Below are 14,916 nucleotides of genomic sequence, written 5' to 3'. Positions count from 1 at the left end.
GCAGTGGGTTGCTGCTTGGGCTCATTGGCCAAATTTTATGTGACTGCATAGTGGGAATTGTTGGTGAGGATCATGGCTGTAGAAATTCCTGTTGCAAGTGCTGTAATCTTCCAGGAGGTTTTTGGACCAAATACTCGTGCAGGAAAAAGATCTCCAGGAATGTGTATCTGACCTGCATGCCTGTGCCACACACCCCTGTCGTTTGCTATGCATATGTGTGCCTGGATCTATATGTATGGAGTGAGTCACCATTGTGGTTGTTTAGGTAAAAAAACAGTGTGGAACACAGAAACATAGCTGAGGAGGTCATGTTAACCCCAACAGACAAGGTGATGAGAAGTGAGTTGTCAACATGGACTGATGGTCTCATCAGGGCCTGTGATATACCTTACAAAGTCATTACATATTTGGGGGATGGCTTTCTTATTGTTACCTTGTGCAATGAAGGAATTTTTAAATGAATGGTGCAGTTCTACCTAGTAGTTCTTTGGAGTGTGTTGCTGTGAGACTTGAGCTGTCATGTGAACTGACATCTCTGATGTGTTTACGGCAGAAGCTAGGCTGTCAGCAGTCAGGGCAGACCATCAGATTTGTGCATCCATTGCGATGAACGGACAGCTAAAAACTGTACTAGAATTCTACCTAGTCATTAGCACAGTACTCCCATTGTCACTGTTATATTATGCTCTGAGCTATTCTCACTTGAAAGATATGACAGTTGTCAGGGTGTATAGTTGAAGTGTTTCATGGAATACTGTGTGTTTGAGGATGCATAACAGCATCTCATTAATCTGGCAGCTATGCATGGCCTGCAGGTATGTGTGCATTCCAACAGTTATTGCCACGATAGCAGCCAGCTCCATAATTCCAGCATTTCAGAGTACATGAGGTCATATGGGTTGGGAGCCAAAACAGATATGAACTCCACATAATGATGACAACACAGTCCCTATGTGATACATCCACCTCTGGACACTGCAGTCTCTAACCCATAACCACAACATCAAGCTGTTTGCCCATCAGAACACAGTAACAGCTGTAGGCCCCTAATGCTGGCACTGTTTGTAGCTTCTGAGATATGGCCACCCTAGGTCCACATTTAGAGCTTTCTAAGATTTCAGTGAGGCTCTGGTATGCAGCTGTGAGAAGAAACCAAATAGACTTTGTGGTAACCTAGCAGTTAGGGCATCTGCTTTGTCATGCTGGCTTAGGTGGAGGGTTCAGTTCCCAAGACATCTGTTGATGTTCACTTTCTCTGTCTTAAGGATTTAAAAGAAAATCCTAAGCCCTTACTTTAGGGAGAATTCTCAGACTCACAGTGTTTTGCAAAATCATACTTGGGATGGATTTTCTCTCTCGCACAGCAGCTCTTGTGAAACTCACCTTTAGCACATTTGTTTTCTCTTGAGGTCAGGAAGTTACATCAGAGAGGCGGATGCAGTAAAGAGAAGAGGCGGGTGCCGGCAGCAAGCCAGCAAATGAGAATCGCGCCTGCTACCGTCAGCTTTTGGAACATGAAGAAAGATGGTAAACTCGGGGAATGAGATGGAGGAAGGAAGGGGGGGTGCCACTCTTGAAAGAGTGCTGCTTGAGGTGGCCTAATGGTCGGTCTGCCCCTGATAAGGAGGGATGTAGTGAAGCTTGAGGAATGGTCCATAATTTGGCAGTTAAGATTTAATACTAAAAAATGCAGGGCCATGCACTTGGGATTCAAAACCCTGTGGGACAGGTAGAGCATAGAATGTAAAGTACTTCTGTACACAAAAGAAGAGCAGGACTTGGGAGTGATCATATTTGATGTTCTTAGGTGGCCAAACAGATTGAAAAGAAATGGCAAAAGCCAGAAGGCTGCACAGAGTTGGAATGGCCAGCAGGAAAAAAGAGGTGAAAGTACTTCTGTATAAGAGCCTGATGAGACCCCATTTAGAGTACTGTGTATAATTCTGGAGACCACCTTCAAAAAGGTATAAAAAGGATGGAGTTGGTCCAGAGGGTGGTTACTAAAATGGTCAGTGGTCTTCATCATAAAGCATATGGGGATAAACTTAAATATCTCAATATATGTACTGTGGAAGAGGGGAGACATGAGAGAGATGTTTAATACTTTTGTGGCATTAATGCACAGGAGGCAGGTGTCTTTCAGTCAAAAGGAAGTTCTGTAATGAGGGATCATAGGATGAAAGTGAAAACGGCAGACTCAGGAGCAACCTAAGAAATACTTCTGTAGGGAGAGGGTGGTGAATACATGGAACAAACTTCTGGTGCATATGGAAGAGACAAAAACTGTACCTGAATTCAAGAAAGCAAAGCACATGCACATAAGATCTCTAAGGCAGAGAAAAGTATAGTAAATGATATTGGTGGGCAGACTGGAAAAGTCATATGGGCTAGAGAATGACACGGGAATAAAATTTGTCCCTGTCCCCGCCCCCGTGGGTTTTGTCTCCATGCCCACTCCATCCCCGCAGGCCCTGTCTCCATCCCTGTCCTATTCCCGCAGGCCCTGTCTCTGTCCCGTTCCTGCAGGTTCTGTCTCCGTCCCCGCCCCATCCCCGTGGGCTCTGTTCTCATCTGCAGAAGCCTCAAACACTTATGATTTTATATTTAAATCTTTTTATTAAAGTCTAAAAAGGAACAATATGCTGTGCAACTGTTGTGTATGACTTACAATAGAAAACAATAACAATGAGCTGCTATAATAAACCCTCCCACCACCACCACCCTCTACCCTTCCAACCCCAACAATAGCTGTCTTCTACCCCAAGGAACCCTAATCCATACTGTTAAAATGTCCAGGGGTACAAAATACAACCCGTTCTTTATGCCCTAGAGGGGAGAAATATGCCCTATGAAGAACTGTTATGATTTTTTAATCTGTGGATGAATAAGAAGTCATCAACAATCTCTGGATTCAGTCTAGCTCTCCTGTCTTCCACAGTCCCTCCTGCAATAGAAGATGTCTTCTTAGAAGATGTGCTGGTAGCAGGATGTACAGGACCCCCCATGCAAATTTTGCTAGCTATGGCCAGCATGTTTGCTTGTTTTTCCAAAAAATAAAAATATTGTCATTTGCATCAAACATAAATAACAGCCCAGTTCATTAACAGGCTTCAAATTAGAAAGTGACACTGGGACAAAGTTTGTCCCTGTCTTCACAGGTTCTGTCCCCGTCCCTGCCCTGTCCTCGTGGGATCTGTCCCCGTGTCATTCTCTAATATGGGCTTTATCTGCCATCATTTTCTGTGTTTTAGGTTTACATTTCTATGTATCTAAACTAGGGACTATGGCCCAGATGTGTCCCACGGAGCTCATTTTCCTGGCCTGCTATGCTTTTCCTGCCAGCAGCTAAATCTGGTCCACAAAAGAAGTTCTACTTTTTTTTACTAGTTCAGCAGCCACAAAGGCATCAAGACTGGCAGGGAACCAAAGCTCCACCAGCTGAAGACAACATTAATCTGGCATAGCAACAAATTCAGGAAACTTGTGCCCCTCCAGCTAAGGCTGCCAACTGGATCCAGATTTGCAGGACAGGGTTGATCCAGTCCTGGGGTTACCCCAGTGCATGCTGGGTCTTGTAGTCTTGCTTTTCTTAAGGGCTGCAATGGGGAAATCAAAACTACAAATCCCTGCAAGCAATGGGGTAAACCCAGGACTGGATCAACCCTGTCCTGCAAATCTGGTTCCAGTTGGCAGTCTTTCTCCCACCTCATCTAGCTTATTCAGTGGGGGTCTGCCACCAGTCCTTGCAATGATTCAACATGTCCTATGTGGCCCATCTTAGGAAATGTTTTGAAGTCCTACTTTAGATAGAGCAATGTAAGTTGACCCTCATTTGTTGACATGCTATGTTACTATAGTACTAACTAATGACAAGGTGGTGGATACATGGAATGCCCTCCCATGGGAGGTGGTGGAGATGAAAACAATAATGGAATTCAAACATGCGTGAGATAAATACAAAGGAATCCTGTATAGAAGGAATGGATCAACAGAATCTTAGCGGAGCTTGGGTGGCAACACCGGTAAGTGGGAAGCAAAACCAGTGCTGGGCAGACTTCTACTGTCTACACCCTGATCGTGACTGAATAGGTATGGATAGGCTGGAGTGTAAATTTTAAGGGGTTTTGATGTTAGCTTCAGAACTTTTAGTACAAGAAGAGTGCTGGGCAGACTTCTATGGTCTGTGCCATGAGAATGGCAAGGACAAATCAAACTCGGTTATACATATAAAGTATTGCATACCATGTAAAATGAGTTTATCTTGTTGGGCACACCGGATAGACCGTAGAGGTCTTTATCTGCCGTCATTTACTATGTTACTATGTTAACAATACCAAGCATATCAAAATGTGTTCTAGCTTAATTGTGCTTTCAAATGAGACAGCTAAACAGTACACAATTGTAATGATTATTTTTCTAGGTAAGCAATGACCACATCTCTCAAAGCAGTGGTAGCAGGTTTTAAACCTGCATCCTAAAGCAATGTAGTAGTCCTTGATTCTATCCATTGAAATCAGTACTGCAGGTCACATAATGCATAAGAATGGGTCTACCATAAATCCAGAACTAACCCCAAATCTCCCTTCTGGAGCTGGTTAACCTGACTACGCACATACACAAAAAAAGTGAACTTATTTTTGTAGCAAAGTGGCAGTAGAGTAAGATGCAGGTTTGTTTGTTTTTTTGTCTCCTGCCTGTTTGTGTACTTATTCAGTACTTGCAAAGAAGTACTTCTATTTTTTTTTCCTTCTTTGCTGTTGGTTCCTGAATCCTTACTTTGGAAACAGAAGGTTATAATTGGAATTCTATCTGGGGTCTTTTTTTATGCTGCCCTGGTTCATAGGAGACTGATGTGTTGTGCAACTCTGACAGAGATTGAGTGGTTTTAAACCACATCTGTTTTCATTCTGGTTTCTGCAGGTGTGACTGTTTCTGTCAGAAGAGATCCATGGGGATTCAAAATAGGATGCAAGATGCAAAGCCAAAGGAATCCTCTAGTTTCAGTAGTGGAAATCAAGTTGCAAAGGTTAGCCTTCTTCAAGCCAGCTGAAAATAGAGAAGCAGAGGCATAGGGGACACTGACGTTGAGCTGCTGGCCTCCTTGGGCTGTAAGGGCCCGCTTAACCTAATCAACCACTTCTTAAGTGCTTTCAAATGTGGTGCATTGAGAGGCTGGAAAAGAGCAAGATGAACTCTGATAGTATGAAAAGCTTTGTATATTAAATTAATCAGCAATTCTGAAGAATGTCCCCATCTGTAAAGTGAAAGGAAGACAAACTTGGAAATGTTTTCACTTGGCTGGTAGTACACATTGAGGGTAGAAAAAAAATATTGAACTTTATTTAAAAAGCAACAAAACATTAGCTAGTTAGAGCAGTGAGGGCCAGGATTTAAATCCCATTTCTGCCACTGGTTCCCCTTGTGACTTTGCACAAGCTACTTTTGAAATCTGTTGTTTAAGGTATATGTGACCTGGATTGGCCACTGTTGGAAACAGGATGCTGGGCTTGGTAGACCTTTGGTCTTTCCCAGTATGGCAATACTTATGTAAGGTACAAACTAAGGGCTGTGTTTAATAGTGTGTGTGTTAACACATGAACATATGCTCATTTTCATTTAATTAGGACTTAATTTCTGGGATGACAGACCAAAGTACAGTTCTGCTACCTCTTTATAGACACCAGAAACAGAACAGCAGGGATGTCCTACTCCAGTCACTCCCTGCTAGGCAGCCTACAGGGAAGTTTTAGGGAATAGGATAAGGTTGAAGTAGAGTGGAGTTGAGGAGTAGCCTAGTGGTTAGTGAGGTGGCCTGAGAACCTCATCAGCTATGCTTGATTCCCACTGCAGCTCCTTGTGACCTTGGGCAAATCTTCTAACCAAGTCCTATGCTGTAAATAAATAAAAATTGATTTGATCTGCCAATTAAAGGTGTGAGATTTTTCTAAATAGGATATAGGACCTATATATTATAAGTCTCTCTCTTTTGTGTCTATAGGAAAACATGTCTAGTACATCGGGCCCAGACTAAGGGTAATGACTGCAAACTTAATTTTTATACATTCCAGATTAACATCTCATCAGCAGGGCCGTGCCTAGGGTCTCTGGCGCCCCCCTGCAGACTATCAGTTGGCGCCCCTACCCCCCGTGAAAATGATCATGCCCCCCCCCCCCCCCCGGTGAAAATGATCGCTCACCACTTGCCACACTGACAGGAATTGTCAGCAATATTCTTAGAAACAAATTGCTATACATTGCAAAATAAGATAGCAGATGTAAATTCTCAAAGTGGACATATTCCAAACGCTATTTAGACAAAAATTAAACTGAACCCCCAAGATGCCAGACTCTGCATACAATGCAACACCACAGAAACAGAAAATGTCCCCTAGTACTGTGCAAAATATAAGACTGCAGATGTAAATTTGAAAAAAAACTAACAAGAACCAATCACCACTTTACAAATTAACAAATAGAAATAAAACAAATATAGAAAATAAAATAATACCATTTTATTGGACTAATACATTTAGCTTTCAGAGGCCAAAACATCCTTCCTCAGGTCAATACAGTATAGTGCTGTTACAGTATCCTATCCTGACTGAGGAAGGGGGTTTTGTTCTCCGAAAGTTAGTCAAAATGTATTAAAATTAGTCCAATAAAAAGATTACCTATTATAAACATTTATTAACACAGCTACAATACTACTGTATCCTAAAGCAAAAAAATAAAAGTAAATATTTTATTTACAGTTTGTTGTCTCTGGTTTCTGCTTTCCTCATCTTCTTTTCACTGTCTTCCTTCCTTCCATCCAGCATCTGTCTTTGTTCTCTCTCTGCTATCTAGTGTCTGCCCTCTCTGCTGTCCCCTTCATCCAATGTCTGCCCTCTCTCCCTGCTCCTTCCATCTACATCTGCCCTCTATCTCTGCCCCCTTCCATCCACCATCTGCCCCTGTCTGCCCTCTCTCTCTCCCCCTTCCATTCACTGTCTGCCCTTTCTATCGCTTCCATCCACTGTCTGCCCTTTCTCTCTGTCCGCTCAATCCACCATTTGCCCTCCCTCTCCCATCCATCTGACGTCAGAAGAAGGCGGGACACTGAGGGAACCAATGAGTGCAAGGGAAGGGAGACGTCGGCAGGGCTTTCACCGACGCTGCTGCAGCCTGCGACCAAGGTAATTTAAAGTCCTCGGCGGCGCGGGGCGAGGGTAAGCACCGCGGCGGCGCCCTCCAGAGGTGGGCGCCCCCCTGCGGCGCTTACCTCGCTTACCGCATCGGCACGGCCCTGCTCATCAGTGACTTTGGTAGACCTACTTCTGGTGTGATGGATTCATGAATAGCTCAAAGATTGTCCATGCTGGATTAGAGGCATCATTTCCCCCCCCCCCCCCCCCCCCCCCCATAAAAAAAAAATTAGCTAACTAGAATGGCCTTGTGTAGTTAAGGGGCCCTTTTACAAAGCATACTGCCTTACATACTGCCTCATTGCCATGTGACAAATTGGCCCTACCACCGGGCTCACTGAGGAGCCTGGTAGTACTTCCAGCTTCCAGCACACTGCCCAGGTACCACCGGAGCCAGTACCGCCTCCTAAATAGGACACGGTAAGGGCTCCCCCTGGAAATGGCTGTGTGACAAGTGTTTAACTTACCGCATGCAAATCAAAGTAAACAACTGAGTTTCAATGATTATCTAACATTATATGGGAGGAAAAAATCTCAGACATCACAAGAAACTTACACCCACCCTTCTTTCTCTGTTTGGTTTGGGAGAAAAAAAGAGTCTTTAGTGACAACGTAATCACAGATCAAAAATCTCCTTCAGTTATCAGTCAATTTTTATGATTTTTGTATATATGCATTTTGAACCAATCATAAAAATTGACTGATAACTGAAGGAGAGTTTTGACCTGTGATTACATTGTCACTAAAGACTCTTTTTTTCCCCCCAACCCAAACATAGAAAGAAAGGTGGGTGTAAGTTTCTTGTGACGCCTGGGGTCTTTTCCTCCCGTGTAATGTTAGATAATCATTGGATCTCAGTTCACTTTGATTTGCATGTTTGACATATTGGAGTGTGGACATTATAGCCATTTTTTTTTTTTTTTTGCTCTTTAAGGACCCTATTTACTAAGCCACGCTGTAGGTACGCTAACTTTTTAGCGTTTACTAAAAATTAGCGCATGCTAACAATAAAGACATCCATTATATTCCTATGGGTGTCTCTAGTGTTAGCGCACGCTATAACGTTTGTGCGCCTACAGCGCGGCTTAGTAAACAGGGCCCTAAGTGTTTATAACTCGGCATGGCCATTTGCTTTTTTTTTTTTAAAGCCTTTAACCGTTGGTGGTAAAAGGAGGCCTTGGTATGCTGATGCCACCGCAGGGCCCCTTTTACCACTGTTTGGTAAAAGAGTCCCTAAATGATTTAATACATTAAAAAAATATTATTTTGGAGATACTTCTTTTAAATGGAAATGTGCTGAAGCAATTATGTTTCATATTCTAAGACTGGATCTTTAGTGAACAAGATTATAGATTACATTACATTCTAGTCTAATATTCTGCCAATACCTTGTCAGTTCTAGGCAGATTACAACACTAAGAAGCTAGAACCACATGTTTAGAAATAAAAAACTATTAAGCGAATAACTATACAACTGATTAAAAAAAAAATCAAGCATTACTAGATAAACCGAATTTGTGAAACAAATGAGTTTTTAACATTTTCCTAAATTCTAAGTAATTTCTACAGAATCTTGTAGCAATAGGTAGGGAATTCCAAATTACCGCCATCTGATGGGACAGAGAAGCAGAAAACCGTTTCACAGACTTCATCTTATGAACTGTAGAGAAACACAACACAAAAGTATAACGAATGTTTTTTGGATCATGAAGCAGAATAATTAAATCAGATTGATAAGTTGGAGCATCACCCATCAAAATCTTAAAGGCTGATATTCCTACTTTCAATTGTGTTTGCAGGGACATGAAAGAAAAACTTAGGTCAGCCTTACTCAGAAATCTCGAGACTAAAAATAATATAGACATTTTCTAAATAGAACACCATAAGCTAATTAAAGACTCAATGATATAGAAACCTGCACATTTGGAGAGCATATCTTTTATGTGTATATTTATTTTCATTTGATTATCCACATTTCACTATGAGCTTCAAAGTAGGGAACAATAAATATAAGAGCATTTACATAGGTAGTATAGTTTGGAGGGGTTGGTGGTGGTGATGGGGGGGGGCACAATTCCAAATGTTATGAGTGCTAATGCTGAATTGGTCCCCCCGCTGTTCCCTCTAAGCTGAGTGGGAGTCCTCCACCTAGAACCCTGCCAGTGGGTGCTGTTTCACTATCACATTTTCAATAGTGAGGGATAGGCAAGCTCTGCCGGACTCCAGATAACCTGCCTGTCTCTTTCAATTGAAAACACAATATTGAAGCATCGCCCCCCAGTGGCAGTAATGCAGTTGGCGAACTACCGTACAGTTGTTGTGAACCTAGAATCTAACTCATCTTGACCTACTACTGAAAAAGGTGTGAGCAAAATCCAAATAAATAAATAAATAAATAATCAGTGAGTTGTGTGGTCATATCTATCTAGCATGTCATATGTGTCCCTGTCAGCCCACTTTGGGCCTGGTTTCTGCTATGCGGCTACATACCAGTGTCTGCCCATGCTCATGTCACATGTTATCTCCTCATGGAGATGGTCAAGTTGCCCAAGGCCAAGCTTCCGAGGAAGAGGAAGGCCCAGTGACAGCAGCACCACCACCACCACCAGAGCTAGAAGAGGAAGTGGAAGGGGCAGAAGGCATTGAGGCAGAGGAGGAGCTGGATCTCCCAGGCCCCACAGAGGAGGAGGAGGAGCAGCTGGGTGAGGTAGAGAGGCCTGTAAAAGATCCAGGTTACCTTGAGCAGGCTGACCCATTCCTGGTGCACACCACTAATGACATTCACCAGGAGCAAGGTCTGCTCAGGGAAGAAGTTGCGGGGCTCAATTAGCATCTGGATGTCCTCATTTGGACATAGCGCAAGCCATCCGGAGGTTAGAATTGGAGGTCTCCCACTGAGCTGCAATAAGTTCCTGTATAGCCTCATGAATGTGGAAGGATACAGAAGGTCTTGTAGTACCTACCATAATAGATAGAGCAGGACCAGAGGACTGAGAAGCAGGGCTTCGAAGAAATGTTTAAAACCTCCATAGATTTTGTGATCAACACAGGCAACTCCTCTCTAAAAAGCAGCCTAGCTACAGTAGGATCATCACCCCTGTCTGCCTCTGAAATGTCCAAGCCAGCCCCATCAGTAGAACTAGGACAGTCAGAGTACATAGATAAAACCTCCTCTGTGTCCCAAGGAGGAACATTCTCCAAATCCTGTGAAATAGAAAGTTTTTGTTTCTTAGGAAGCTGCTCCTCAAAAGTAATGTGAAGGGAAAAAGGAGAGGCAGCTTGAACTGACTTTAATAAAAAGGCCTGATGTAATAAAAGAACAAATTCAGGTGATAATGGCAGGGCAGAGATGTCTACCCCCACTAAACCGACATTCTGGGACACGGCATGGGCAAGGAACTCGACACAATGCGGGACATGGTCTAGGCGAGGAATCCACTGACAAAATGGCCACTGAAGCCTTGCGAGCCTGCCAAAACTGCCAAAGTAGCAGGGCCGGATTGAACTCCTGGAGATGGGGTACTGACAACCAAAGTAGGCAAAAGCGGCACATCCACAGAAGTAAAGCAAAGCATGCCGAGAGCTTACCCCTGCAGCACGCACAAGACTTAGTATGCTCAGATATAGAGAGTAATAAATATACTCACAGAAAACAGCCAGTCTCGTGACCTCCAAGGCACTGAAGAACTACAGCACAAGCACTCTCAAAAAGAACTGCAGTGATACAGGCAAAAGAGAAGGGAAGACTGAGATAAAGAGGTAGAAAGTGGCAATAAGGGAAAAGGGAGGGACCTAGACCACTACGTTTACACCTGAGACACAGGATATTCTCAACCTCAAACTGAACCTGCAAGCAGGACAGGAGGCCACATAGAAGTCATCACAGCACACAGGAGCTGCTATCCCGCCTACTGGAGATAGAGAATACTGGCTTGGTTGCTAAGCACAGGAGGCTTTATGAGGCACTACTCATTAGAGTTCTCTATCTTCACCTGCTGGCAGATTCTATTCTATTGTGGGCCTGTTTCCATGAGGATATACAACCGTTTACAATAAAGGAGGAGAAACTGTTCATGTAGAGCAATGTAACATCTCATGATAGTCATAGGAGAGTCAATTACATGCAACCCATTTGTCTTGACTGATATTTGGGACGTAATGGAATAAATAAATAAATAGGCAGACTGAATGGACCATATAGGTCTTTATCTGCTGTCATCTACTATGTTACTATGGAAAAAATCCACAATTTCGGGAATAACATGTATAAAATGTATGTACGTTTGGGTAGCTTGCCAGGTGTCCTTGACCTGGATTGGCCGCTGTTGGGGACAGGATGCTGGGCTCAATTGACCTTTGGTCTTTTCCCAGTATGGCATTACTTATGTACTTATGAAGCAATGTGGGGGTTTTGTGTGACGTTGGCTGTCATGGCCAAGGAGGTTGAAGAAAACAGGAGACGGGGTGTTCCTATCTAGTGCATCATATAGGCTGAAGCGTAGGCAGAGCTTTAGTTCACCCAAAACAATAGCAAAAGATTATTAAAAATAAATGCGTGGTCCATCTGTAAAAAGTCTAAAGCTGTTCCAGTTGGATAGGCAGTGTCTTAAAAGGTGGAGGACAAAAGATTTATTTTTTACTTGACAGTTTTTTAATTTATTTGAAAGCTTCCCATATCTATATATAAATATGAAATAAAAATTCAATATCACTAAAACAGCTTTAAAATTATTATTACTAGTAGAAACAGCAGTTATAACCTGTATTTTTTGTGCTAATTTTTCTACACTGTTCTATACAATACAGAAGGCGAGATTTTAGTGAGGATATCCAGTTTCTTGATGGGTTCATCATAACTGTTGTTGTAATCTGCCTTGGGAAGCCTGGTGTTATAAAGATGATAGAATATACTGAAATTAAATGGAAGTAAAATTAAACTCTCCTTTCATTGGGGCGCATGGAATCACATCTGCATCTGTTTTGTAGAAGTTTACATTTTAGATACACAAATGGTTTTATAAGTTAAAATAAAAATAAATATTTTGTTTCATGCAGATCTCTTTTGTTTAAACATAACTAAATGGGCTATAAGTCCCTAATGCAGTCCATTGGTTTTCTTATATTTTGTTCTTGTGATGACTTGTGCTGTGCCAGAACTAAATTCTCTTATCTCTTCTATGTGGTCCATAATAAAAGGAGCTCATTGTGAACACTATCCACCCTAAAAGGTTGTTTTCTGGCTGTATTTGAGGAATCGTGATATTGAATAAATAAGTGTATGTTTGTGTCCCTAGTCATGCAGCCAGAGGTTATATAATCCTTTCAAGATAGCCAATTGTTTATTTAGATGTTGCTCATACCTTTTTCTGTAGTAGCTCAAGGTGAGTTACATTCAGGTACTCTGGATATTTATCTGTCCCAGGAGGGCTCACAATCTAACTTTCTATCTGAGGCAATGGAGGATTAAGTGACTTGCCCAAGATCACAAGCAGCAGCTGTGGGACTTGAACTGGCCACCTCTGGGTTGCAAGACTGGTGCTCTAACCACTAGGCCACTCCTCCACTTAACTTATTTGTGGAACATAACCACAGAGGCAAGGTATGGTCGCATTTTCAATGTGGTAATACTAGGGCCCAGCTAACAAACAGATTATTTTGAGTTAGTGTTCAATGGACCAAACTTGCTTTCATTGTGCCATCACCAACCAGCTGCATAGGCAGTGTCTAATGGTGTAGGATAAAGGACTTTTTAAAACGTTTATATCCCACATTATCCCAAGCAAACTCATGTTCAATGTGGCTTACATTTGAAAATACAGTAAAACAGAATAATATAATTCAGTTATATCATGGGAGCAAGTATATGGATATATTTGAAAAATTTAACAAAGATGAGATTATCATTTATACCTAGCAGAGCATTTAAAAGTCTGTCGTTTAATGATGCCACATGTTCAGAAACCATAGCCATAACTATAGACAATTATTCAAATATTATCATATGCATACACCAGACAGACATCCATACACATACTGCAAAAGTGAACAACAACTTCTACAGAGTACATCCAAAATTTTATTTTTATTTTTCATTTCCATCTTCCAAAATTCCAGACAGCAGACGTACAGATCAGCAGGACTCAAAGCCGTCCAAAACAAGTAAAATAAAACAAACAGCACAGTTTATACCTAATTGTTCAACCACCCTTAGGATTCACCTTTGGGTTTAAAAAGCAAAACTATGTGCACTTAAGGACTGGATAAACTAATTAAAACAAAGCTTACAGCAAATGCCCTTAATATGTAATACTTGGTATCAATAATGGAATAGTGAAGGAATAGTCACATAGCCTGAGCCAATATATTTATTTTCCATTGAACATAATTAACTTTGGATGAACTTAGTGGCTAATACTGTGCTGAACTGGACAATGTTCCAAAAAAATGTGGCTATATGCTTCCAATAAGCTCTTCGCTTCAACGATCACTCCAAAACAACAGTTTTATATACCACTACAGACTATGGATTTAATAGAAGGAGCACAGTCTCATAATGTCACTTTTGTCCTCGGGACTTTTTAAGCTTCCGTGACTACATCTAATCACTGACTTGGACCCCCCACCACCTTTATATCTTAAAGAAAAGTGGTGTTATACGACCTTTTTAATTCGTTTTATGATTTTATGTCAATTTTTTAATTTCTCTTTTATGTTTTTTCTTTCTTCTGTGTTATAAGATTATGGTTTTTTTTTCTTTTCTATTATAAGAACACACTCCTCTTATTTGCATCACTCATATGCTGAAAGACAATCAAACACTTATCTGCAAATTTTTCATATATTCACCGGACAATGTTGGCACATTAAGACTGCCTCTGGACAGGAGTTGTAAAGGATGCCCCTACCTCATTATTCAATACATATCTGTGAAAAAGTAGTAATAAAATAAAAAAGCAAGTTGGAAGCAAAAATACATAGTAAAAACTTTTTTAGATACATTAAAAGCAGGAAACCGGCCAAAGAGTCGGTTGGGCCGCTGGACGAAAATGGTGTTAAAGGGGCGATCAAGGAGGACAAAGCCGTAGCGGAGAAATTAAATGAATTCTTTGCTTCGGTCTTCACCGAGGAGGATTTGGGGGGGACACCGGTGCCGGAAAGAATATTTGAAGCGGGGGAGTCGGAGAAACTAAACAAATTCTCTGTAACCTTGGAGGATGTAATGGGTCAGTTCAGCAAGCTGAAGAGTAGTAAATCACCGGGACCTGATGGTATTCATCCCAGAGTATTAATAGAACTAAAAAATGAACTTGCGGAGCTACTGTTAGAAATATGCAATCTGTCCCTAAAATCGAGTGTAATACCGGAAGACTGGAGGGTAGCCAATGTTACTCCGATTTTTAAGAAAGGTTCCAGAGGAGATCCGGGAAATTATAGACCGGTGAGTCTGACGTCGGTGCCGGGCAAGATGGTGGAGGCTATTATTAAGAATAAAATTGCAGAGCATATACAAAAACATGGACTGATGAGACAAAGTCAGCACGGATTTAGTGAAGGGAAGTCTTGCCTCACCAATCTAATGCATTTTTTTGAGGGGGTAAGCAAACATGTGGACAATGGGGAGCCGGTTGATATTGTATATCTGGATTTTCAGAAGGCGTTTGACAAAGTGCCGCACGAAAGACTCCTGAAGAAATTGCAGAGTCATGGAATCGGAGGTAGGGTATTATTATGG

This window comes from Microcaecilia unicolor, chromosome 3 (genome assembly GCF_901765095.1).
Source record: "Microcaecilia unicolor chromosome 3, aMicUni1.1, whole genome shotgun sequence".
NCBI lineage: Eukaryota > Metazoa > Chordata > Amphibia > Gymnophiona > Siphonopidae > Microcaecilia > Microcaecilia unicolor.
Note: the sequence above shows the minus strand (reverse complement) of the source record.